This window comes from Pyxicephalus adspersus, chromosome 4 (genome assembly GCF_032062135.1).
Source record: "Pyxicephalus adspersus chromosome 4, UCB_Pads_2.0, whole genome shotgun sequence".
NCBI lineage: Eukaryota > Metazoa > Chordata > Amphibia > Anura > Pyxicephalidae > Pyxicephalus > Pyxicephalus adspersus.
Window position 1 is genome coordinate 76,438,388 of NC_092861.1, and position 27,504 is coordinate 76,465,891.

At 36.2% G+C, this 27,504-nt stretch overlaps 1 protein-coding gene across 1 annotated transcript in view; it reads right to left on the reverse strand.

The window, feature by feature from the left end:
• Window positions 1–22,817, reverse strand: part of MCHR2 (melanin concentrating hormone receptor 2) — an 85,287-nt gene extending 62,470 nt beyond the window's left edge. The window contains exon 1 of the mRNA XM_072408696.1: window positions 22,601–22,817. The gene's annotated coding sequence lies outside the window, so the exon portion shown is untranslated. The remainder of the gene's footprint in view (window positions 1–22,600) is intronic.
• Window positions 22,818–27,504: the final 4,687 nt, after the last annotated feature.

The following is a 27,504-nucleotide window of genomic DNA, read 5'->3' on the forward strand; positions in this document are numbered from 1 at the left end:
GGGTCCCTTGTACCAAAACATTCCATGTTCTATCAGTAACTAATACATAGTAGTGACAAAACTTTATCTTACTACAAATACAAATTACTGTATTTGTGCAGAAATGCCATGTGCCAAAAATTTGGATGCACCCTCGCCGAAAAAGCCTAATCATCAATGGAACATTGGAAGGTGATAGAAAAAGCCTCCATGGCGGTCAAATACATGTTTGGTTCCTTGATTCTTACTACAGGGTAAAATATACTTAACTTTCTGGCAGTCCATGTCTTAAAACTTTGTCACTATGCTACTCTCCAGCAAGCAAGTACAGGTAGTCCCCGGGTTACATACGAGAAAGGGACTATAAGTTTGTTCTGAAGTTGAATTTGTATGTAAGTCAGAACAGGTACAATATTTTATTAAATGCAATTAGGACAGATGTTTGTCTCACCATATTCTTAAAACTTTTTGGAGCCTAGACATTCATTAACTTCTGGACCAAGCTGTGTTTTGATATACAAAAAGAAACAACTGCAGAGTTTGTCTTGGTCGTTAAAGGGTTACAAGATGTTGCAGAATAGCAATAGACTTTTTCTGCAAGTCATGCGAACTACCCCCTCCTACTCATCAAGCCTCCATCCTGCACACAAACCGGCAGGGAAGCCCTATTCCTATCTAGGAGTCATCCGTATATTGGATGTCCTTAACTCAAAGACTACCTGTATTTGACTGTAAGTATGTGTAGAATACCCATTTTACCACCTCACTCCTCGTTGGTTTATCCCACCAGCTTGTAAAACCTGTATTGATATACAAGAGAAAGCTCCACTTGCTGCAGTAGCATGAATTCACACAGTCAGGAGGGTTTTAAAAATTTCTGGTAGATGGTTAGCAGCATTGAAGCATGTTTTAGTGGCTGCTGTTACAGGAGGTATATTTGGCATTCCTATGTGCAGGTATTGTCATTTGTTTCTTTGATTTTATTAACGTACCAGTTTTTATATTACCTAGGTATTAATAAACCAAATTCCAAAGCACATTACAATAAAAAAACTTTATTAGAGCAAATGTGGGACGTAACATTCTAACACTTGCATTCTCGCACTACCATGATCTTTATTTGTGCTAAAGGTTGAGCTAATATCTTACATAACCCTTTTTATCCATTGGTAAATGACAGATTTCTTATTACTGTGATCTGGTGACTTTTTCCTTGGTTGGTACATTTCTGAAAGCGCCACACATAATCCTTCATCTTTTTTGGGAGAGTGGATGTGTGGAAAAGTCCTCCAGGTAGGTCCCCTTAAAATTAACTACACTTTGCTAATCAACATGGGATAGTGTCATGGTATATATATATATATATATATATATATATATATTGTGAGGGGTTAAGCTCAGGATCGCCTTTGCTTGGGTCAAAGGACACTTGTCTGGTTCATCCAACTCAGATCTCACACCGAGGTATCAGCCTTAAGCTGGCTTGCAGCTAGGTTTATTGAAGGTTGCAAAATAAATAACAAAACAGCAAAAGAAAACCTTGCCTGTCCGGCACTTACTATACATCAGGCGTTCCTGTCTATCAGCTGGAGGGCTTCTCCCTGTCAGCTCAAAACGAAACTTTCAGCAACCTTCTGCTCACTTTTGAGCTCACTCACCCAGACCGACTTTCTAAGTCTCTCAGCCGAGCTTCCTCACAGACCGACTGTCTGTGTCTCCAAACAGAGCTGAACTCTCACAGACCCCTGTCTGTTTCTCTCCAAATAGAGCTGCACTGACAAAACCCCTGTCTGTGTCTCTCCAAGACAAGCTACTGACTGAGCTCCTGGCTCTATGTTATAGTCCCACCCTCAGTGCTTCTTCATTAATTATCTCCCTTGTGAGAGTCTTCCACCTGCTACTTCACACAGGAATCTTAGGCAAATATATCTCCCTTCCACCTCCACAATATATATATATAAACTTCCCTGTAATCCTAACTCTAAACATCCTGTGTAGCACCTTTCCTGCATACCCACCTCTCCTGGATTAGGATCTATCAGGCTGAATATCAATGCTGCTGTGCTGAAAGAAACCCGCACTGAAGAAAACAAGAAGAAGAGCTCTGAAGCAGGAACCTGAGCAGGAGAGAGCTCTAGTAAGCTATGATCATTGTTAAGCCTTTCAAAAGCTGCAGTTTTGAATTATGTGTAGGCATCCACTGGTGTTGCAGTACTAGAGGCTATGTATTATTAATATAATTTCTCTTATGTTGGCAAATAAATCTAACATAATTTAATTTTTTTGATATAGCATTGTTCTTTCTTCAAAATACTATACACAGAATTATCTTAAAGGTTTGCATAGTATAAAGTCATTGTAATATAATAACTAAGAAATCATCTACTAAGTATGTGTAGTACTTCCATATTCAATCACAATAACATTTGTTGGTAAGGAATCTCACAGTAAAATCCAATGCCTCCCCTCTCCATAAACATAAAGAAGATTATAATAGGAAAACAGCCAACACCCGCAAACAAGGGACAGCACTAAGTGCACACAATATGGGTTGCATGGGACCTTAGGGAAATCACAAGGGGTCTTTTATACCATACACCCTCAAGCAGACTTTTGTTAAAGCAAATGCCTGTTCACTACCAAGTACCAACCATATTTTTATTTTCCCCAGTCTACAAACACATTTGATGTTCTCTGTGAATTTGCTATTATGTAAATGCAATACAGTAAACAATTATGCAAGGTTATGGACCAAGTAAAAGAGTAAAACAATTAACTTCAATGAACTACTTAGTGAAAATAGAATATAGTTTATTTTGTGAGCAACAATTTGCAGCTTTTTCCCAAATTACTGTTGATTACCTCCCAAAATGTCCTAATCAGACAACGAAGTATATGCTATATATGAACCAAAAATGCAGTGCAGGATGTAATTAGCATAAATGCCACATTTTCATACATAATAATGATTATTTTTCAATATAGTCATTTGATACTGTCATCATTCCATTTAATTACAGTTAGTGGAAATAAAAAGTTTTTTTTCAATCTGCACTGCCATCAGTTTACATTTTCCTTCTCTTCTTTATAAAGTAAAATATCAACAATTTAAGATGCTTTATTCTGGACTTTTCTATGGTTAAAATTAGTAAATATGGTGTAACATTCACATTTAAGATTACTTCCTAAGTGATTGGTGAACCCTCACACAAAAATGTGTGAATATTAACTTTAATCATCATGTGAATAACATCTTCACATGCCTGGGTATTGGATATAAACAGGAATTTGGTCCCTAGTAAATTGGCTTCAGTACAAACATTTTGGACATGACCCATATCATATTAAAAGTTTTTTTTGTCAAGGGGAAATTATTCAGTTGGTATAGTTACAATCTCTTTTTGGGTGTTGTACTGGGGATTTTAGGAGATTTATGTAAATGTTTACTATAATACCAGCCATTCTTACGAGGGTTCCTCCAAAGTTTGCTCGGGGTTCATTGAACTGTAACTGATTGAACTCCTATTTGATGATATCTGCAAAGTTCTGGAGCTATTATCAATTAAAGGAGCCAGTGGCATGACACCAATGATTTTTTTAGCTATTTGTAAGGAGGGCAATTCTTACTACAAACCACAATGTAAGATACATTATTCCCACAAATCCCCAATTAATTGCTTTAAGCAAGGCTCCACCTAGACCTAAATGTTATTTCAAGGGTTCCCTGTGGTAAAAAAGGCTTGAAAAATGCTCCATTAGAAAGTTAATAATAATCCTGTCATGATAGGGTATATCAGGGGTTGGCAAACTCCGGCCTTTAGGCCAGATGTGGCCTAGCCGGTGGTTAGTTCTGACCTAACGCCCCCCGGCCTAGGGGCATTAGGTACTACCGGAGCCGGAGCTGCTGGAGCTCCCCCAGTGCCACCCCCTTGCAGTTGTTTCCCTATTTACTGCAGCCAGCGTTGATATTCCACCGCCGCGTTAATTAGGGAAAGCTCCCTGAAGGTAAATCCCTCTCCTCTGCAATGCATACGGAGGAGAGGAATTTCACTTCAGAGGGCGTTCCCTGGTGGTGGGCGGAGCCATTAAGGGGGGGTCCGGTCTAGTGTGCTCCCGCCCACCCCATAAATGGCCTGGTGGCCATTAAACTTTGCCGACCCCTGGGGTATATGATGAGTGATTCACAACTCTCTACATTTACTACTTCCATGTAGCCTTAGAACAAGTAACATAAATTATTTTTAAGATAAAGACTTTGTTTCAGTTTTGGTATACACCTACATATGCAAAGATCAAAATCCCAATATCCCAGGATACACTGTCCTACTTTTCAACTCACCAATGTGAAAGACTGATAACACCATCATTCTGTTGATTAATTCGGTAATTATCTTTAGATATTGTATCACTAACAACAGCTGTCCACCTATTCCAAACATATGTCCTTTAGAAGTGTTGGAGGCTAATAACTATCCCTTAAATACATGGACTGGTTTTATACAATAGGAACAATTTATTACCAGCTTCAAAATAAACCTAGTATGCGTAAACAGCTATGTGTGTTATCAGGAACTGGATCAAAAGTGATTTGTATTGTATAACTATGTTATAAAATACATATGTTTTTTCAAATAGTGTTAAGCAAACACAGACTTGCCTGACACTTATAACTAGAACCTGAATGCACATTCCAGGGTTTAGGACTCCACTTTTGTGATTAAAGACACACCAAAAGGCTGTCAAGTCAAAAAAATATTATAGTTTGTACAACAGAGTATTCATTTATATTTGTGATACAAGGTGTAATACATGGTGACGAGATCAGATAGGGCAAATATTGTAACTTTTGAACCTATGTAGAGCTGGTGATAACATTTTAAATAAGGTTGAGTGCACTTTTATTTTCCAGCTTTTTCTAATTTATATACCAGCTTAGTTATGACTGACATATACAGTTTCATAGTATAGAAAAACAAAGGACCTGATTTATTAAAGCTCCCCAAGACTGGAGAAGGTAAATTATCATGTGAACCTGAGTGATCTTGGAAACCTGGAATGGATCCGATCTAGGATTGAAAATATTCGCGAGCTAATAGTAAATGATATTGAACCCCCCGAGTAGTTCATATTTGTCTGGATTTACATGTCTAAAAGCAGTAAATTGTTTTTCACGAAAATTTATTTTACAGTATAATAGTATGAGTATAAAAAAGTTAGAAACGTAAAATCATGTCAAAAAAATCAATAATATTTTTTTTTAATTTATAAAAAAATAATATATTCATACTATTATATTATACTGTAAAATAAATGTTCATGAAAGACAATGTACTGCTTTTATACAAATGAATTGATTTGAATGCAATACATATGGATTTGACGGACATTGCGTGAAAGGACGATGTGGGACGCCGGCGGATCAGGTAAGATTTAATTTACTATTACTTCCCATAGGTTTACCTACCCCGAGTGTGACTTGGGGTTACCGCTTTTAGCATCTTTTTTTGCCCCAAGTCACACATTCGCGGTTACCGTTCAGGGGGTTAAAAAAATGTTCCAGTTTTGCTGTTTACCCATTTTCTTTCATGATAGTCTATTTTATCTAGTGTTAGAGAGAGCAAAATTTCACGAGGCCCTACTTTCTACTACTACCTTCTAGTAACATCCCCAGCTTTTGTGCTTAGCCTATATTATCCAACAGTAGTGGGTGACAAGGTTACCGGCCAAGCAAGAACTGCTTTTCCTTTAATGAAAACTTGAATAGGATTGGTGATTTCAGTCAAATTTACATTTACAGTACAATACAGTATAGGAATGTCTAAAAATATGTAAGACCAGGGGCATTTTTCCTCTCAATAATACAGGTACATTTTACTGTCATTTGGACCTGGCCTGGATCATGATTGGGTTATGGCATTGAGAGGCTTTGTCAAAACTGCTTTGTGGACCTGGAGGGTGTGTGGAATATGGCATAGGGTATTATGGCTCGAATGTGGACCTGGAGCTTGGGGTTTTGGATTATGACATAGGGGTTATGATTGAAATGTGGACATGGGGAATATGGATTATGGCATAGGGCTCTAATGGCTGGAATTTTTTTTACAGCTGTTTAGGAGTCCGTAAAGGACATTCATTATGAGTTCTTTTGCTGAAACTTGATTCACCACAGAAACAAAATCTTCAACAGGTACACAGGCAGAAATAAAAATCTGACAGGGATTTTAGCCTTTCCCAATATTAATATTAGGGGGGAACAATTTTGAACATATTTTTTGTTGACTTCAGTTTTTAAGCTTATTTACACTAAAATAGGTATGCTGATTCTGAAAGTGCAGTTAGATTTCTTCTATCATGTCAGGTTTTTTCTCTACCGCTTATATTACTGCGATTACTATAGCCTGGATTTGTATAGGCTATTCATTTACACGCAAGACAGTGTGGTCAGAGGTTGTGCGATGCTCTACGTAGTGGATAAGCAAAATTTAATTTTCTACTTTCTATTTCCTTTCTTTCAGATCATGTTTAGCTCTGTTGTTTCTCGTCGTAAGTGCCTAAAATATTGTTATATCTGTGGCAGTTTTACCATTCCCAGTGAAGTGGCGAACATCGGCACATTTGAAGAACAGGTCTATCTGGCAATTTTCAAAGTTAAACTTGGTGATCAAGATAAGTCTTGGGCCCCTCATAAGGTGTGCAAACAGTGTGTTGAGGGTTTACGGATGTTGACAAAGGGAACACGTGATAAAATGCCATTTGGTATACCAAGAGAGCGAGAGCCAGGAGATTATTTCAGTGACTGTTACTTTTGTATAGTGAAAACTTCAGGATATAACAAGAAAAATAAATGTAACATAGAGTATCCAAGTCTACCATCGGCTATAAGCCCAGTGGCTCATTTCGATGAAATCCCAGTGCCGGTTTTCGTTACACTACCCTCTCTTGAAGAACATGATTATGGTGATGAACTAGGTGACAACAATGATGAAGAGTTTGAAATTAAAGAGGACTTTGTTCATAAGGGATTTGATCAGCATGAATTGAGTGATTTGGGAGTGATTTATCCAAGTAGGCTTCAGAACTCCTAGCATCAAGACTGTGGGAGAAAAACTTACTTGAAAAAGAAACAAAGGTATCATACTTTCAAACCAGAGAAACTGCATTTCTGCGGTACTTTAAAACTGACAGTGGCTTTGTGTACTGTCATAACATACCTGGTTTAATGGAGGAATTGAGAATTCCAATCTATACCTCAACTGAATGGCGACTATTCATCGATAGCTCAAAGCAGAGCTTAAAGTGTGTCCTCCTTTACAATGGCAATATATTTGGGTCAGTCCCAATTGGCTATTCAGTTTCTCTTTGTGAAGATTATGCAGACATAAAGAGAGTCAATAAGTTGTTGCAATATCACCAACACAATTGGGTCATCTGTGTTGACCTTAAAATGGTATGCTTCCTTCTTGGTCACCAATGTGGATACACCAAGTATCCCTGTTATCTGTGCATGTGGGATAGCAGAGCTCCTGAGAGGCATTGGGTGGAAAGGAATTGGCCTCCAAGATCTGCCCTAAAAGCAAACATTCTACATGAACCACTTGTTGATAGAAAGAATGTTATATTCCCGCCTCTGCACATGAAACTGTTAAAGCTTTGCCAACTGAAGGAGACTGTTTCAAGTACCTAATTTGCCATTTCCTAGCCTGTCTAGCCAATTTGAAAAAATAGGCTAGACAGTGTTTGATGGTCCACAGATTCGGCAGCTCATCAAAGATGAACATTTCATCAGGACAATGTCAGAAGTCGAAAACAATGCTTGGTTATCATTCAAAGCCATGGTCAAGGACTTTCTTGGAAACACACAAGCAAATAATTACACAGAAATTGTCCAGAAACTCTTGGAGAGCTACAAAATGCTTGGTTGCAATATGAGCATCAAGGTGCATTTTCTGCATAGCCATCTTTCTAACTTCCCGGAAAACTCTGGTGCAGTCAGTGATAACCAAAATTTGAAGGTCATGGAAGGATGGTATCCAGCTAGATGGGATAAAAAATTATGGCTGACTATTGTTGGAGCATCCGGCGGGATTGTCCTAACACTGAACACACCAGGAAAAGCTATAAGCGTAACTTTTTACCTTAACCGCTTACCCAAATAATTATCAAATGTTTTACTGTAAAACAAAAGTCATAGAGTAACAATAAATCCTTTGTATGATAAGAAATTTAAATAAACAGTACATTCAAGTTATTATTAAATTATTTTTTCACTGTATGTAAAATTTGTGTTTTTTGACAAAAATGGAGGCTACCCTGTATTGTAAAAACTAGATGTGATGGCAAAAAACTGGGGTCATTTCTGGATTCACCGCTCAAAAATTTGTAAAAAACAAGTGTGAGATCTAACTCAACAAAAATGCGTTCCCCACTGTAATTTTTTTTCATTTCTGTCTCTTTTGCAGAGATTTGCATAGTAACAATAGAAAACCAACTGTCTAACCTTTTCCTGCTCTATTCAAAACTAAGAAATTTAATTTTATCTAGACACACAAAACAAATGTACTTGTATATGAAACCTGACATGCTACTTTCTTTTATTTGAACATTACTCAGTTTTGAATGATCTCCATGATATACAGTAGATGGGTTGAAAACCTGGATGTACAGTAACATCAAATTCACCAAGCCATTCATTCAGAAATTTGTTATGGTCTTTCTAAATGTCTTTTTTCAATCTAACTGATTTTGATTATATTCACACTGTATGTACAGTCTCAGTATGTACAGATATTTTCTGCACTATATGTACAGATATATTTTTCAAGTTTGAACAGTAGCAGGTATTTTGTCTGCAAACAAAGATTTTTTCACTAAAGAATCACTAAATAATCATTTTTAGGTTACATGAAAATGATTCACAAGGGGTAGAATGCAGATTCTATAACCAATATTTCAAGGTCTGTTTGAATGTTTTTTAAATGTCAAAATGATACTCAGAAAGAAACATGGGCAAAACATAGCCTTACAGGTTATTCTATTAAATTCTACCCAACAGGTAAACCTAAAGCAAAGGGTCTTCGAATAAAGCAGTGATAGAGTTCAATGACAGGCTGATGATAAAAATATACCTTTACTGATGGCTTCAATATAGTTTAAAAGGAAAACCAAAAGGGAATATAATAGCTATTAGTTTAGGTCCTGGAAGGAATTTGTAATTTTGTTATTGGCTTAGGGCCCTTAGGAGAAATTGATCTGCAACACATCAAAGCAATCTTGGTTGTAAATGTACACCTTGCTTCAGCAAACCCACTAGATACTTTATTCCACTTGTTATTTTTATTACAATAAAAAGTACTCTGTAAACTGGCAATGAATGTAAAATGACAAATAGAGAAGACTGGTTTATCATGTTGTTGTCCTGTAAAAAAAACTGTTTTATAACTTTTAAAATCGACTATGCACATTTATATACATCTTAAAATGGCAACAAGGCTAGTTAGAAACAATGCAACACATATTTTTTTATTGCCCTACACATTATTACATTTTTTGGCCTACATATTATTATTACACACTTTTATTGTATATTCCCAAAAAATGAAGTAACTTGCTTAAATGAATAAACATCTTCCATGTAATCAAGTAACTGATGACAGATATAGAAGACAAGTTTGGCTGTAAGTTACGAATGAGTACAAATGACTAATGACAGATATACAAGAAGAGTTTGAGTTTAGGTTAGTAATGAGTGCAAGTTACTGATGACAGATATAGAAGATGGATTTGAGTGTAACATTGTTGTCATTAAAAATATTTCTGTTATAATCCAGTAGGCACATTTATTTTCACCCAAGGTGTTCATTTACTGATAATGTAATTGTATACAGAGTCTGGTGGGTTAGGTATTTTCTCTCCAGGGTGTAAAAGTATTAGAAGGTCTCAGCCTAGCCATGGCCAGCTTTCTTGCCATGTGTGATCGTTTTGAAGCATTCCATTTTATCCTTTTCAAGAATGGCCAAGGGCTTCCTGTTTTAATAGCCAATCAAATCGTGTTATACAAACTAGATTAAATATTTTTGATTGCATTAAAATTTATGTCTGCCAACTTTTGAGGTATTAGTATTATCACCAAATTTGGAAGTGGGAAGTCAGAGAGACCTCCACCCAAAAGTTACAGGTTAGTTGGCAAAACTAATTTTTGTAGCCTACTTTTGAAGCTAAGTGCAAAGCCCATGAACATTTTATTGCTACTGAAATTCTTAAGGGGGGAGTTGGACCTGTGGGAACAGTAGAAAAAGTATGAAGTTTTTCTGTAAGCTGAAGTTAAAGTATAGGCAGGAAAATATTGTATATGTTACAAAAGTTTTTCTGTATTTGAATTTAGATTATTTGCATTCAAATACTTTTTTTTCAGTGAATGGCCAATATACCTTCAAATGTGATGCTTTTTTTTCTTACATATTCTAGACACAAAAACGTATTTATTGTAAAATTTGGATACACTTTTGCAGGGAACATTTTAAGAAAATAATACACAAAGCATTCAAACTACATAAAAGGAATGCATTGAAGCTGTTAGAAATGTTTATTTTAATGATTTTGGTTTATTATACAATAGATTTGAGGCTAAATAAAGGTGTCACAATTAAAGGAGTATTCACAATAGATGTTTCATGTATGTTGACCTTCCAAACTGTTTAATGATAATATTGTTTTCAGGAGCTTTAAAATTAAGAGTTTGAGCCTATAGATAAAAAAGCAAATTTACTGTGACTTTCAGCTTTTTCATTCCAATCTCAAAAGAAGAATTTTCTGGCCGAATTTAGCTTCTTTGATATTCCACTGCTCATTCTGAACTTCTTAAAAAAAAATCCATCACACAAGGGGAAAATATAGTCTGGAGGTCTGGAAACTCTAATCAACTGCTGTCACTGAAAAATTTGAGAATCAGTTTTTGAACCACCGATTCTCTAAATTTAATAACAGGAAAGGAAACCTTTTTTAATTTATGCTACAGTTTAGTTAGAGAAACATTAAAGGAATTACATTGATATTGTATAGCTGAAACCATGTGCTCAAGGTAAGTTGTAATAAATCAAGAAAACTTCAGCCTTTTATAGAAACCTTACAGCATTAATAAAGTTTCTATAAAATTACATCTGAAGGCCGTCACTCTTTCAATCTACTTTCCTTTTTTAGGTGAGTTTTTTCTACAGTTTATATTTCTACATACCTTTTAGATTGATTCCTTCTGTCACTGCAATTTTTATATAATGATAGAGATGTTAGTTAGTTCTCTGCTGTAAAATGATACACTGGGTGTTGGTGTACCAGTATGGCAGTTTTTAACACTGTTGTAGCGACTGGCAGTTGTATTGGGATAACAATACTGGGAGCTTTACTGGGATTTTACTGCAGGCAGACGGTGGACTGTTCCCATTTCCCATTTGATCACTACATCTACAAGGCAGTCAGCAGTGCTGAGAAACACGCTGCACCATTCTTAAACTTCTGATTAGAGTAGGTACCTGTGATATCACATGTTTTCTTTTATGTTTGCCTTCAACATAAAAGGATGACACTTTGCATGTGTTCATTTTTGCAGTAACAGTTTGTACAGCTGCATATGAATAAATTAATCTAGATGATGTGTTTTAAAAAGAAACTTTTGTCAATGTACTTAGGAAGGGGAGTAAAAGGGGGAAGTGTTGGTGTGGAGAAGGAAAATCAAGGGACTATGTTTTCCATATTACACAATTTTTTCATCACATTGACTTCAGTGGAGTTCTTTGTAAATTTTTTTTTATTCTAAAGGTGGTGATATAGTAAGTGTATCTTTTAAATTATTCAGTTGTTCTAAGAAAATGTTGTATGATACTAGGCTAAACCAGCTAATGTTTTAGAAACAGTAAATATAACTGAGAAGACTGTGTGTATTGTTCCTCTATGTGGAAATTATGTATATTTTTACTGCTGTGAGCACAAGCCATCAAGGGCTTTACCGCACATGCATATAGTGTGCAGGTGTCCCTCATTCAAATAACACATATCACAGGAAGCAGCTTGATGATGTTCTTACACTAAGGGCATGCTTTATTAAAGTTGACCCAAACAAAAATTGTATGGTACATTTAAAGGTAGGTAACCTTTTTATGTTAGGTAAAAATTACCTTCCTTTTTTTGAGGGGGTTAAAAGCCCTTTTTTTTTTAAAGTGAAGCCCCTCGCGCAGTGATAAAGACAGAATGGGAACTCAGAACCTGCTGGGATACCCATGTCACTCATCCCAGCAGGCTTCTTGCTCTGCAGGAATCAAAGGATCTGTTTTTTTTTGTGTAATTCAACTTTAAAGCTCTCCAAGACTGGAGAAGATGCATTTTCATCAATCAACCTGGGTGATCCAGCAAACCTGGAATGGATTTCTTAACAGTAATTTGCTATTTTGTTTTTAATCCTGGACCAGATCCATTCCATGTTTGCTTGATCACCCAAATTCATTTGTGAAAGTGTATCTTCTCCAGTCTTGGAGAGCTTTAATAAATAAGGCCCTGTGTCCACAATGACAATGCTCATTGTTGGACTAAACTGTTCTGCTTCTCTTTTGCATCCAACAACAGCTACAACTTGGCAAAAGCACATCATTCTCATTTCAACCCCCACCTCACTAAGCAGTTTACCCACATCCTAAATTTTACACTTAACCTTTACTCAAACCGTAATACATAACATGATCATAACAGGGGTAGGCATTTTCTGTGCACAGCAATTTTCCAGTGCTTTCCCTAGCTAAGTGTAATTGTGAAGTGCCCCTGCTGCCTCTGAATCCTAAATTACCCCGCTTTGTTGACAGCTGTGTTTTGCTGTTTACTATATTCAAATAATAAGATTAAAAAGGAATAGAAATAGTATTTACTGTATTAAAAGAGTAGAAAACATGTCTGTTTCAGGTGTTACTATTTAATCATTTATCAGCAAAATTCCTTTAGTATATTTAGTGAGTTGCTTGGCCTGTATGTTCTTCATTTTATTACTGTTTTAATTAAATACAGTAATTCAAAAGCATACGCCTGTTCCATTTTTTAATGACATATGCTGTCCAACCTTGTTATATGTGAGTAATATTCAAGCAGTAAAACATACATTTTCTATGAACACTTTACAGAGCCTTCTCTGAAGCTCACAGTGTACCAGTGACCCCTATTTATGCCAGTGCTGCCCCTATTAGAAAAGGTTGGAGAACTCTAGTACAAACATGTAATCAGGTCTTTCCATAAACCTTTCTTTCCTTATAATTGTGACATACATGAGGACCATATTTTACACACTGTAGGAGTTTTTAATGCTTTAGGATGTGGTTCTGTAACTTTAGTGGTTTATCAACTTAAAAATATATTTATTAGATAAGTAAATCACAGTGAGTGGGCAACTGTTTACCTTCCTATGAACTCTTTCACAGATTGGATATGTTGTATACATCAATGGAGATGCCCTCTAGCATTTGTTAAAAACGGAGATTATGCATCCCCCAGTGGTATGCTTGCTTGCTGACATTACATTTGAGCAATCCATTTACATGGATTATGCTTCAATATATTTACTCTTGCCTGGCCTACAGGCAGGTAATTCGGTGCATGACATTCATGACATGCAGGACTCATGCAATGTATGTTGTCTGAACTATATGATTTTAACATTTGAGCAGAAACGGTTCTCTATCCTATATGCTTATTCTTTGGATGCATAGCGGTCACTCTGCTTTCCTATATGAACATTCCTGTGGATGATTATACCATCTTAAATTGATTTTTTACAATCAATTAATATAATACTAAATGCCAACAGTAAATGCTTCACTCTATCACTTTGGAATATGAATTTCTAATAAAGTACATATTACTAACTTATAATATTTATATTCAACCATTGTGACACTTGAATTGATTGAGGTGATGGCGGGAACTATTTATTCATATTTGAAAGCTATGATTACATTCATATACTGATTATGCTGTGATATCCTTTTTTACAGTACTAATAGGAGGAGTGTTTTAGTTAGCCTGGTCAGACACATGCCAAGTTTTCAGTATGTTTTAATAATGAATGTGATTTTATTTAACTTAACCTATAGTACAGACATTCTGCACTTAAACTATCTTTGATATGTGATTTTTTATGTATGTATAGTTTCTGCAATCACAGAGAGGTGAGTGCCAACTCATATTAGTATTCAGAGGTTAAAAAAGAAAAAAAAAGACTTTTTTTTGCTGATAATTTGTTATCAAAGAAAGAAAATGTGTTACAAAACACAGTATACTTCATCTGTTTTTACATTTTAAGTAGAAACTTACAAATAATTTGACAATCCATGTACTTTTTAACCTATAAATATTCTGCAGACTTACTGATAAGTTTAATAATATACTGTTAGCCTTAGTACAAGAGTTAAGAGCAAAATCCTGTCCTTGTGTGTAAAATATATGTGTATACAAATATAAGTAGTATAAATTTGTGTGTTGTTGCTAATATTAGATTTTCTTTTGTTTTTGCATATTTTAAATTCTGTTGTAAATGTACTTATCAACTGCCACTATTTATAATATCTTTCAACAGAGACTAGGGTGGACAAGATGAAAAATCTCCTTCCAACACACACCTCCTACCTCATTTTCATACTCCTTTTACCTAAATAACCACACATGTTGTTTGGAGAAAATGGGCCATAGCAGCCTTTTATTAATCATAACAAATCTTATAATAAATACAACATATTGTAAACATTTTATTACCATAGAGTTGCAGGTCCCTGTAAATTACTATCACCCTACCAAAATTGTCCAAAGGAGGCTTCTCAAAGGGTCCCGCCATCCACCCTAAGTCCACCTTCCTGAGCAAATTATCAGTAACAACCTCCTGGTGCAGCAAGCAGATTTCAAATTCCTGCAGCATCCAGCACCCTCTTTTTTTGTTGGGGCAGCGCAAGGCCGTATGGAGCCCCCCACACCCTGAGCATTTGTGCTTGAAACAACATGTGTTCCCAAACTTGCAGCCTCCCTCGTTGTATACCCAACAGATTCCTTTTGGCTTTCCCGCCGAAGGTCCGGCGAAGCCCGAACCCCCGCCCCATCAAAAAATGACTGCGAACTCACCCTAGCTGACGTCATGAGCCACATCCACAAGCTAAAGTACTTGTGGTCCCATCTTATCGCTGGGCGAATCTGGAGATCCCTCAGCCCGTTCAGCAAGCCAGCTGCTCCACTGGTAACAGCACGTACTCCACTAGTGTCCAGGGACCCCACCCCAGGTTCACTACCCCTCATGTTGCTATTCACCACCTCCCCAGAGGGGACCCAACTAGCAATCAGTGAAATCCTCCCCACCCTAATCCCATGGGCTGACTCACCAAGCTGCCGAGGGCGTCCCCTCACTGCAGCCCCAGATGCGTTCCCGACCACCCTGAACCTCTGGTGAGGCCCTGCTGTAAGCACTCACCCACGTTGGGCAGAACCAGAATCCCCTGGCTCACGATGGGCTGCGACTTGCTCTGACGCCGATTTTATTCCTTCACCCTTGACCCTTCCTCCCTACTTGAACCCACCTAATCACCCCATGCTGCTTGACCACCACTCCTACTCATATTACTCCTTTTGTCCTGTACTTTCCCTTCTCCTCCCTGTTATGAGACCCTCCACACATGTGTTATTGTTATGCTCCAGGGCTACTTTAAAACAAATTTGCCTAAACTGGGTAAAGAGGTTTTAGATATAGCTCAATCAAATCAGCTTTTTTTCTTGAATAGTCATCTTGTTTTCCCTTCCATAGCACACATTGCATCCTGCTATTTCATTTGCAGTCTTTGCAAGTTAATTTTATTGCCATTTCCCTTAATATTCTGTAAAAGCCCACAGTCAATAATAGAAGTATTTATTTGATACATGTCTAGCATCCTTTTCAGCGTATGCTTGACATTTGAGGCCATTTAATTAAATTCTATTTTTAACAATATTTTATTAACATGTACTTTTTAAAATTTGATATTACTGATTTTTCCCAGACCATCAATGTCCAGCTAAATGCTCTAAATAATTAACTACACTTTCTTTAAAAACTAATATAGCATATAAAAAATATATAATTGTTTCATCATTAGTTTTGTAATGTATTCGTATGAATGTAATGTTTTGTAAATCTAGGTAATCTGGGTAAATCTGACTGGGTAGGATTACCTGACCAAACTATGTAATAGGATTTTAGGTTTTGATGAGATTTTCCCTAATGTATATTTATTTCTAAAGAGAAGCAGTCTTTGCAGCTTTTTACATTAGAGCACAGAAAGTTTGTTTATGATATGGTAGAACAAACAGATATTTCTTGCTATTTAATTTCCTAAAATCCCAAAAGAGATTTTTTTTTATTTACACCCTAAGGTCTGTAAAATTATAACGTGACAAAGAGAAGTCAGTGATAAGGTATGATGTAAGGCAGATATATAATTGCTACACATAAAGAACTTTGAGCTAGCTAGCTTTAGAATTGTTAATGTTACAGCATCTACAGAATTGAATTTAGTTGCATATTACAAAGTATAGAAAACAATTGCTAGTGCTGCATAGACAAAACTCTAGAACAACTTAGATGCTTTTCCTTGAACATGGTATAGTCACCAAAATTGCTGGGAGAAGGGTTTGTTAGGCTGAGGCAGCATGTTTCATGGAAAAACAAAAATAATTAATTTATTCATTTATATTTTTTAAGTTAAAATATAGCTGGGAAAACGGGCATGAGAGGGTATTACTTTGTATATGCTTTAAACCAATTAGTATCATTACTTTGATTAACAAAATATTTTAGGTCAATTAGCATTATTTTTTTCAAAGTGGTATTTCTTTCATCCACAAATCCAAAACACCTATTGTATAACATAAGGAGGCTTATTTCATACACAAATATTGTCTTAAAGCTGAACAAGTTATGGGCATTTTTTACCAGAAAAAATGGAAATTATGTGAGATGTCCCCAAACACTGAAAGCAGACTCTCTCTCCAGGTTAGTAAAAATATGTAGTGAGCATATAGCCCCCACCTCCTGTTCACACTAGGCCAATAGGCACCTTGCTAGCCATAAAAAGGGGGAGCAATTATATGCCTCCCTACCTATTTATACCAGACCCCATGCACCCTTAACATTGATGGGGTAAAATGTGCAAAAATAGGGTCTTAATCCTAAAACCTTCCCCCCCCCCCCCCCCACTGATAGCTTCTTTGTCACCCTCCAGATTGAGTACAGAAATACAAAATACTCCTTACCTATTTCATGGAGGTGTTAGCGTTACCCAGAAATTTTGACACAACCAACAATAATAAATGTGGGATTCCATTATTCCCCCCCCCCCCCACAATCCTTTTTCGTTGTCAACCAGCCCCTATGGCACACTCACTGCCTCCTCCCCTTTCACTGGTCAACAAAAAAAATCCCATATTATCCCCTGACCCTACCCTTTTGGGTGACAATATCATGTTCAGGAGCTTTGCAATTAACTCAAACCAAATATTTTAATGCATTCTGTCTAAATTTTCATATTTTCAAGCTATGGATGAACTTTTCAGGTGACTTATTGTTCACATTAGCATCTTGATAGGGAGTTACACTGGGTGTAAGTTTAGGCCACAAAATCCATTGTACTTCCTTCAGCCAAATTATCTTAACCTTCAACCCTACCAAGTGCCAGGTAGAATGAAAATATGCTCGTTGTTCCATGGAATGCCTATTGCAAAAGATGAATTGTTTATTGTTACTCATGTGTATTCTTTTTCAGCTTGTGACCTAACTTTTATGTCCAGTCAGTGTAACAGATATGTATTTCATGTTCCATCCACGGGCTGATTTTTCAGCCATCTGAATTAGGATGGTATTATCTGGAGTGTTCTAATGTGTGGATGACACACTGAATGAAGATACAAATCTTAAATGAATTACATTTAGTTTGTCAAACGCTGTGTGCTATCAAAAGCCCTTTTAATATTTGTTTTCAAATATTATTAATCTTTTTTTTGCATCTCAATGCAGCTGATCTTCTACATTGTCTACATACATGCATGTCAGTAATGGCTACATTATTATTATCATTATTATCATTATTAATATTATTAATAATAATAATAATAATAATAATAATAAACCGAATTTATATAGAGCCAACATATTACACAGGGCTGTAGATTAAAAAGGGGTTGCAAATGACAGACAGATATAGGCAGTGACACAGAAGGAGAGGATCCTGCCCCGAAGTGCTTACAATCTAGGATATATAGAATTTCTTGAGGTGGGTATAACATATGGTGAAAACAGCAGACAGTGGCTGTGTGATGAAAGACAAATTACAAATTTGCATTCACTGTCATTTATAATACATACTCCTGGAAGATTTACCTGCATATTAACTGCTCTATAAATGTATATTTAAGGATCCTATAGTTTTTCTGAAGGTCTTCCAGCTGATGTGCATGCATATTGCAGCAACTGAGATTTTCTATGACCTCTTGGCTTTAGCACTTTTGGTTTATCAACCCAGAAGCAATAGGCTTTCTAGAGTTTCCTCTAAGGACTTATTTATATAGAAGGTATAAAGCCTCCAACCCTGTTTCCGTTTGTCCTAGCCCTTGATGTATGAATATTAGAGAGAGGCATTTGTTTAGCCAATGAGTTTAACAAACAGCCAATTACCAGATTCTACTAGTAGCAACCAAGAACATGGTATCTACATCAGATGCCTATGGAATATACTGTAAACAGCCTCTACTGCTTGCTACTGGTTACAACTAAAATACTTTTATTTATTCAGTTTTAAGAAATATAGAGCAGTAGTAGATTGGAGACAATGCTACTACCTTGTGAATGAGCCAAAACTTCTGTGTGAACAATTTCAATTTTATATTATGTCCTATATTTGCATAAGGGGGTCCACCACAATACAGTTTGGCTCCTCTCAGTCCTGCCTTGTGCTCTTGTTTTTCATTTGTTGACAGCTGCACAAGTAACAAATAGCTAAATAGGAAAAAGAAGCTGAAAGCAAAGATGGGGTTGTAAAATAATTGTTCTTTAGCACTCTCTTTTACGGACAATGAATAAATGTGTGAGGGGACAATTTCATACTTCCCTAGAATGGTGTCACCCCTTCATCGCCACTCACTAATGTTTAAGAACAGGCTAGGCAAGATGGCATATGGATAATATGAAAAATGAATAATGCAAAAGCTGATTTGCAAGTAAATGTACATTCTCAATATTTACCTCTCAGTGTCAGAGTGTTTTCATTATATAGATTCTTTAGTTTTACCTGAAGTACATTCAGCAACATTAAAGCAGACAAAAAATGGTATTCAATAAATGCTTGCAAATTGGGTTCTCGGAGCATTCAGAAATGTCTTTAATACTGACATTTCTTTAAAAAACACCTTTTTTTTGTTAGGAAGCAGATTCAGCTGTTGGTAATTTGGAATGTTGGTTCATAAATTAACAAAGCATATTAGTTCATACTAGATGAGCAAGAATACATAGTTGGGAATTCCATTGTGCCACTTTCTGCATAACTCTGCAGTTTTACCAATGTGTTCATTGTGACTGTTTTTTCTTGTGTTTTTCCTATAAATCATTTTTTTACTCTTTTTCCTGTCAGTTTTTTTAAATAGCTTTTTTCCTCTTTCTGACTTCTGGAAAAAGGGGGAGCGATCAAAGTTTCACAGGTGATATAAGTTCAGGGTAAGTTCACTCTTGGCTAGTGAAACAAGTGGCTGGGAATTAGTAAGTTAGAAAACATTGGAGTTTGAAAACAAAAGCTGTTGTATCTTCAAAGTACCTACAAACTGTAAGTAATTTTTTTTATAAATCTGTAAAATCAATAAATATTGTAACTGAGAAAATGAGTGGCAGCAAGGTGGAAGGTTTTGTTCCATTTGATATGATGAGGAACTGATGAAAGTGTATTTTCTCAAGCCTTGGAGAGCTTTAATAAATCAGGCCCATAGGGTTTACAAAGTACTGCATTGGCCCTGATTTATTAAAGCTCTCCAAGGCTGGAAAATATACACTTTCATCACTAAACCTGGGTGATCCAGCAAACCTGGAATGGATCTGATCCAGGATTCAAAAGATTTGCTAGCAAAAAGCAATTTACTTTAAAAAAATCCATTCTAGGTGTCCTGGATCACCCAGCTTCACTGATGAAAGTGTATTCTTTTCAGCCTTGGATCCTTTATTAAATCAGGCCCATTGTAGCCATCCCTGAATATTTTGCTACCCACTTCAACATTTACTACCACTTCAAATCTACTAAATTAAAATAAGGTGCTTCCTGTTGTCAATAGAGACTATTAGAGGATAACTACAATTTCCCATTTAGTGTATAGGCAAAGATTAGACCTTTTAGGCTGAGTTTTTAGGTGAATTAAAGATATTATTGAATTTACCACAATACCAGTAGACATGTTTATCACAAACCAAATACAGTGTGTCAGAGAAAGAACTTTAAAACAACTGTGAAGCATGTTAGTGGAAGTGTAATATTTAGGATTGTTTTATAGTCTGGGTGGTTTGCATTCATTGAGCCACCTGTGATTTCCACTTCATATCAAGGAGTGGTTTATGAAAATGTGACAAAACTTGATTTAAAGCTGAAATAAATTTTGTAATATAAAAATACTTGTGACACACTAACAGCCAAGAAAAAGTCTCAAATACAAAAAATAGTGCATTATGAACTGGCCCTGGAATTGAAACAGACAGTTCATGCATGGAAACCCATGAACATCTTGTAAGTGAATACATTTTTCATTGAGTTTTAATGAAAAATTTGATCATCAGTTGGAGACCTGTGGGCAGTTATGCAAAATTTCTACAAGAAGTAATCTTTAGTGGGGGAAGGGGCATCACCAGGTTCTGGGACTTGGTTGTGCATTCTCCATAGTATACAATTACATCTATTGGTAATTCTGTTGAATTTTCTGTAGGTAATCTTCACATGTTGCCTATGCTTAAATATGCCTAAAGAAGTCAACAACATTACTTGTTTTAGGCTTTACAAAGTTTTGTTTTAGCTCCTGCTTTCCATTACCCCAGCCATAACAGCTCCGCTTTGTTCCGAGTAAAGTGTCACTGGCAACCTTACCCTCCATTGCGATGGAACATTAACAAGTGCACATCTATATTGCTTATTATAAAGTAAATGCTTTTTTCTCACTCAAGAATCTAAAGTAACAACCTGCATACAGTGCATTAATCCTCAAATACCTTTACTTTTCTTTTGAGAGCTTTTCTTAAAAACCTAACTTTGTTGAGAAACTCAAGTGCTGACCTATCTCTTTCCAAATCCCACAACTGCCCATGATAAATTCAAGCTGCCAATCACTTTGAACATAGGTATAGAAATCTACAGAAGGCAATTTCATGGGGTTTAAAGATTTTAGTGAAGCAAATAAAACAGGCTTTGGAGGTACCTGAGGATGATTATAATGCATTCCAGTTGTCACTAGAGATTTTAGAGCAAGAAAACCAAGGTATCTATGGGGAATGGAAATCCCACTAAGGTTTATTTGCAGTGTATGGATCACTGAAACTGGCAATCTCTACTCAAATGTTAGATACTGGTTTTGGTAGAACTAACACTTAAATTAAAGAAACTCTTTTAAATGTAGAAAAATGCATAGATGCAGGCTGGACATAATAAAACAATAATTTAGTCCAGAGTGAATTCTAAAAAAAAATTAAATACATTTATAATAAAGCTTAGATAGTAAATTGAAATTTGTATATTCAGCTGTAATTTCTTTTTGTATTATGCTATTTTAAGTATAGTTTCACTTACACTTCCAAAATCAATTTATAAAAAAGAAAAGAATAATTATGTGTATATCCTGACAGTTGCATCTCTCCAAGGTCATAGCCTCCATCCATTGTCAGCAAGCTGGGAAGACAGGATTCTGTGACAAACATCTATTCAGAAAATTGCAATACTTACTTTATTTTTAGCAGTGTTCATGGGCTTTCAAATTTTAACCCTGAAATTTACACACTGTGTGCAGAATGCTATTTTCCTTTTTTTTCTTTTAGAACCATGGGTGGCTAATGTGTTCTGTATTTGTACTGCTTGTGCATTTAAATATGCCTCATTACACTTCAATGTAACTGATCTCCAAGAATGACAGTATTTTGGATAAGCCCGGATAATCGTGTGTTCTTTAAATACGAATAAAAGTGTGATTCTTTATATAATCTAATCCAACAGTATCCTGATTTTCCACGCAACAGTTAATTATTTTTTTTTTCTTCAGAAGAGGTCTTGTGCTTCTGTTAACTGCATTGGTTTCCAATACCCATAAACACAGCTGACAAAATCCTAAATACTTAAATCATATGCAAGCTATTACATCCAATAAGTCATCATAATTATAAGTGTAGTTAATTCAGAAACAGAGCTGTCTGCCATTTAACACACATTTCCAGGTTATTTTAGAGTGATTAGTACTACAGAACTGCTTGTGACATTGATTAAAGCCCTATGCTTACAGTATAGTCAGATAATAAATCACAAACATTAGTAAAGTATTAAATTGCATAGCACATACTGTCACCTACCTTCTTCAAAGTAAGATGAAGGATTCAGGAAACAAATTCTGTAAGTGCTTATTCCTCACATCTCTAAGAAATGATATTATGAATTAAGTGTACTACAATGAATCCACAGAAAGTTAAAGAAGCTCAGCCAGCACCGGTTTAAAAGGTCTTGTCACCAGTCAATGAATGAAAACTGGAACTGCTATTAATTTCAGTACGTCATTACATTGACAGCAAATAGATCCTGTGCAGTGAACAGACAAATAAATCTGCAGCCAGTGTGCCTCCTAGATTTTCAGCAAAGCAAGGCGTTTCTTTTTGCTAAAAGAGGATGGAATTAGGAATTACTTAAGAATGCAATGAGGATGGGGGAACATGCAAAGAAAGCATGCTGCTTCAAATCCCTTGAATACCTTATAGCTGCCTTAATCTTCAAATATTAATTTCATGTAATACCAGTAACATGGATTGCATACTGCCATACTGTAGCTAATTGTAGAAGAAACCAAATCATATATATTTTGCATCTTTTAATATTAGGTCATGTTTTGCTTTGCTATGAATGTAGACACAAAGTACAGGACATGATAAAATATAACTCCTAAAAAGGGGTTATTACATCAAAACACCTTTTCAATGGGTTTTTTTATCATGTCTTGCCAATTATCCCAAGGCGTGGGGCCATTAAAAAAGATATGATAAGTTTGATTCCACATATAGCAGCACTTTTATCCCATTCTATTGGAGCTTTCCTGAAGTACTATTGATTTTTCATTACCTGGTACATAATGTCAAGTATACAAATATCTGGACAAGGAGGGCTCTCTGGGAGATTGTTTAATTCTTTAAAGAAGTAATATTGTAGGTTTAAAGTATCACAATAATTACAAATCTAAGAATAACTGTTTCTAAGAAACATACACCCACCTTCATTAGGAACATAGGTAAATTAAGTAAATGCAGTGATAGAAATGTTAAAAAAACTGTGTGCACGTCAGACAGAATTTACTTGACATAAAGAGAGGTATACACTGACAAGTAAATTTTATGTTAGCTGAAGAAGAAAACCTGATATGTTTTGTTTGATACTGACATGCAAAGTCTTGGGGCTCACAGAGCTTTTCTACAATCGAATGTGCTTTATGGTATGCTATTATTTTTACCTATGCAAATATTTTCTGGATTTACTCCAGAATATCAGGTGTAAGGCAATGCCGGGCAGGTTGCTAAAGGTGTAGATGAGTCTCTATGTTCTCATCCACACATGGTAGGCTCCAGAATTTGTATCTATTATGGTGAAAACACCATATTATTTTCCTTGATCTTAGTAAGTTCTGGTCTTGGTCCTGGAGCCCAGAGGCTTTATAGAGTACTGGTGTGATAGTTTTCGCTCCTAGTCCTATGGTTTACCTGTTAGCCAGACCTGTAAATAAGCTGTGCATAGGTTTTTATAGCTGTAGCGCTCTTTTCCATAATTCCATATTTTAAAATTCAGTATCACAAATGAGCATGTAAAAGTCAGTTACACAAGGACTGTCAAAAGGTGGAGATGAAGATCAAATAAAATATGGATGTATGAGAGAAACAGAAGTTTTCTAGAGTTTTAAAAGGAATTTTAAAACAAGCTCTGGGAATTTGTGCATGGCACCTTCTGTCAAAAAGCCAAATTCCTCTTGATCCTAGCAAATGTTTAATATTGTATACTGCCTAGGGAGCATTAACAATGCTGTGTACACTCATGTTGGAAGGTATGGCAGTTTGTTCATAAATAAAACATTTTAGGTATATCCATAAGACCATGAGGAAAGAATATCTCAAGCATGGAAGAATTTCTTCTCTAAGTCTGGGTTATGTCAAACATCAGGACAGGCCTCAATTCACCCAGGGTGGCTACTATGGGCAGTAACCAGAAAGGAGAGACCTTCTCACAGAGTTCTGGTGTATTCAGAGAAACTCCCTTTTAAAGCAGATAGTGAGTGTATGGGATTTAATTGGTTATAAAGCTCCAGTAACATGGCGTTAGTGCCTCTTCATTGCCCAAATCAGTTCCCAACTTTCTCCATGCTAATATGTAGTGTGATTCTTATGGGAGACTTTATGGGAGGTGTCCTAGTGCTAATAGAAAGATTTTATTCACAAATCTAAAAGCAAGGTCATTTGTTTATATATAGGAAGCTTCTAATCTTAAATTTGTAACCTAAATGACACGCATGTATTATGCTGTTATCATGTAATGTGATCTTGTTTCCAATCAATGCCACATACAGACTTCGCAAAAAAGTTATAAACTTTGAATTAAGAATGGAAATTGGCCAATGCCAGTTCCTCATTGCAGCACTCTCTATAAAGGCAGCGAACCCTACAGAACCCTTTCCACAGTAGCACGTGTCAGTGACAACCAGTTAGTCATTATAGTTAAGCACTAGACTAGATGTGGGGAGTAAGGCCCACTGGGATTGTAAATAAATTGGCTGGGAACCCTTTAGGGAACACTGCCTAGTAGCTAAATATATGTTATATAGTCTACATATATTGTCTTTATTACATCCTATAACATTGTAAGCACTGACAGATGTTTCATATAAACTCCTTGTCTGTATTCAAATGTTCTGTAATACGTTTTACAAACAGTTCACCCTTCTGTGTACTTGCAGATACATGTTACTGATGTGCACCAAAACTCCACAATATTATACACTACAACAGTTCAGGATACTGGTTTTTAGAGGTAAGCATGCTAAAAGTTTAAAGGACAGTGATTCTTCAGATAAAATGTATCAACTTTGTCATTTCCTCTTTTATCATTCCCTGATGTTTTCAGGTGGATCCTACTAAAGTAGCAAACTTGAGCAACAAAGCAGAAAACACTACTTAACAAAGAGTTGAAAACCTGTACGGTTAAACTTTGCAGTTTCCTGTGTCACCTTCCCTGATACAGCCATATTTAGCCAATGGTCAGCATCATCGCCTCATTTCATTGTGCTGACAGGTGCTCTAGAAAACAATAAAGTTGAAATAATAAGTAGTAAAGTAATTTTCTTGCCTGTGAAGTGTGGTACAGGTGTGTAATTTCAGGAAAGTGACTGGAATAGGTATTGAGGTACTCAATATGTATAGACAACACCCTAAAAAGCTATGATAAGGCAAGTACCATGCACTGGAAACAAATAGTTGAACAATGTGGCTCACTCACCTTAATTAGGAATTTCTTTTCCAAACAAATTTCTAAACAGAATTATATATTAAATGTCAGGTGAAACTTTAAATATGTGCATTTTAACTGTGCAATTAGGAAGCATCAACCACAAATGGAATCAATTAAGGCTTAAAGAAATCATATGATTACAGTAATAGTGCTTTAATCCTTTTTTAATAATCAAAGCCAAAATGTTTACTACATTAAGACCAGGTAGCAACTGTTACTGCAGACTCAGCAAACAATAATTTCCATCAATTAAAGTAATACTAAATCAATATGCCAAGATTCCATTTTTGGTGGCACATCATACATTCAGGACATTAGCTATTGTCAACCTTAATGTCAAGGCAAAACAGTAGCTTCTATCCTCCTCCCTCTAGAAAAAAGGAAAAAAATGGTGCTGTACTTTAAGGAGTCCATTTGAAATTTGTTTGCCCATCAAGCCATTTTTATTGCATTTGAATGCCCATTCAGTGCTCTTTTAAGTGGATGATAAAAAAATATGGCTCATTCTACCACCAGGTGGCCAATTTTCAGAAAAGCACATCAGTCATTAAAGTACTGTATTTTCTGGCGTATAGGACGACTGGGCTGGCAGACCACTCTAACCAATCAGTTGGGGGTCGTCTTATACGCCCAGTATTGTACTGTTCCTTCTGCCTGTCAGATCTCGCTATTGTGCGAGAACTGAGAGGCAGAAGGAACAGTACAGTACTGGTAATTGGAGGAGGGATACAGGAGGAGGTAACAGCCTACACTGCCTCTCGCGCGCTCCACGCTCCTCCTCTGCTGGAGAGCCAATCCAGTCTCACATTCTCCTCTGTGTGCAGCTTGCTTCCCCTTGCTTCATACTCCCCGCACAGAGCGGGGACTCGGCTGCCCCGAACATATGAAGCAAGGGGAAGCAAGCTGCAGGTAAGTACCCGGCGTATAAGATGACCCACGACTTTGGCACAGATTTTTCGGGGTTAAAAAGTCGTCTTATATGCCGGAAAATACGGTAAATGCTATACCCCCTCTAAAAACAAACAAAAAAAACAGCTGGATCTCAGCTGGATTGACAGCTGAAGATTTTATAAATAAACCAGTAAGAGGTATATAAAAGTTTGATATATTGGATAATATTGGATAATAAGTTTGTATATTGGATTAATATGCGTAATGGGTTTTATAGATTCTTGGACATAGTGTGCACATTTCTAGGGAGCTATGCAGGCTTTACACGTGTCCAAAGCAGAATATGTAAGGAGAGCATTATGTTGCAGCCTAACTTACCCTTCACTTTACTATTTGTAATGGGAAAAAAGTACAGTCTAAACCACCTCCATGCTCAGTGCTTCAATGTGAGTATTGCAATACTGCTGGTAATTTAGTTGCTCCGATAAAGACTGGTGGACATTGCTACCTTCCATGACTTTGTTTTACATGTGCAATGCGCTAGTACAGTGGTGCCCAACCTTTTTCCATCTGCGGGCCACTCTTGACATTGGGTTAAAACTTGCGGGCCGCAATGCAAACAAACATTAAAAATATATTTAAAACTACATTAGTTTTATGTTAAAAAGAAATCACTGTAAAATACTGTATTTTGCGCCGTATAAGAAGCTCCGGAATATAAGACGCACCCAATCTTAAAGGAGGAAAATCTAGAAAAAAAAGATTCTGAAAGAATATTCCCCTTCTGATCACTCATGTGCCATTCATACCGGTATTCCCCTTCTGATCA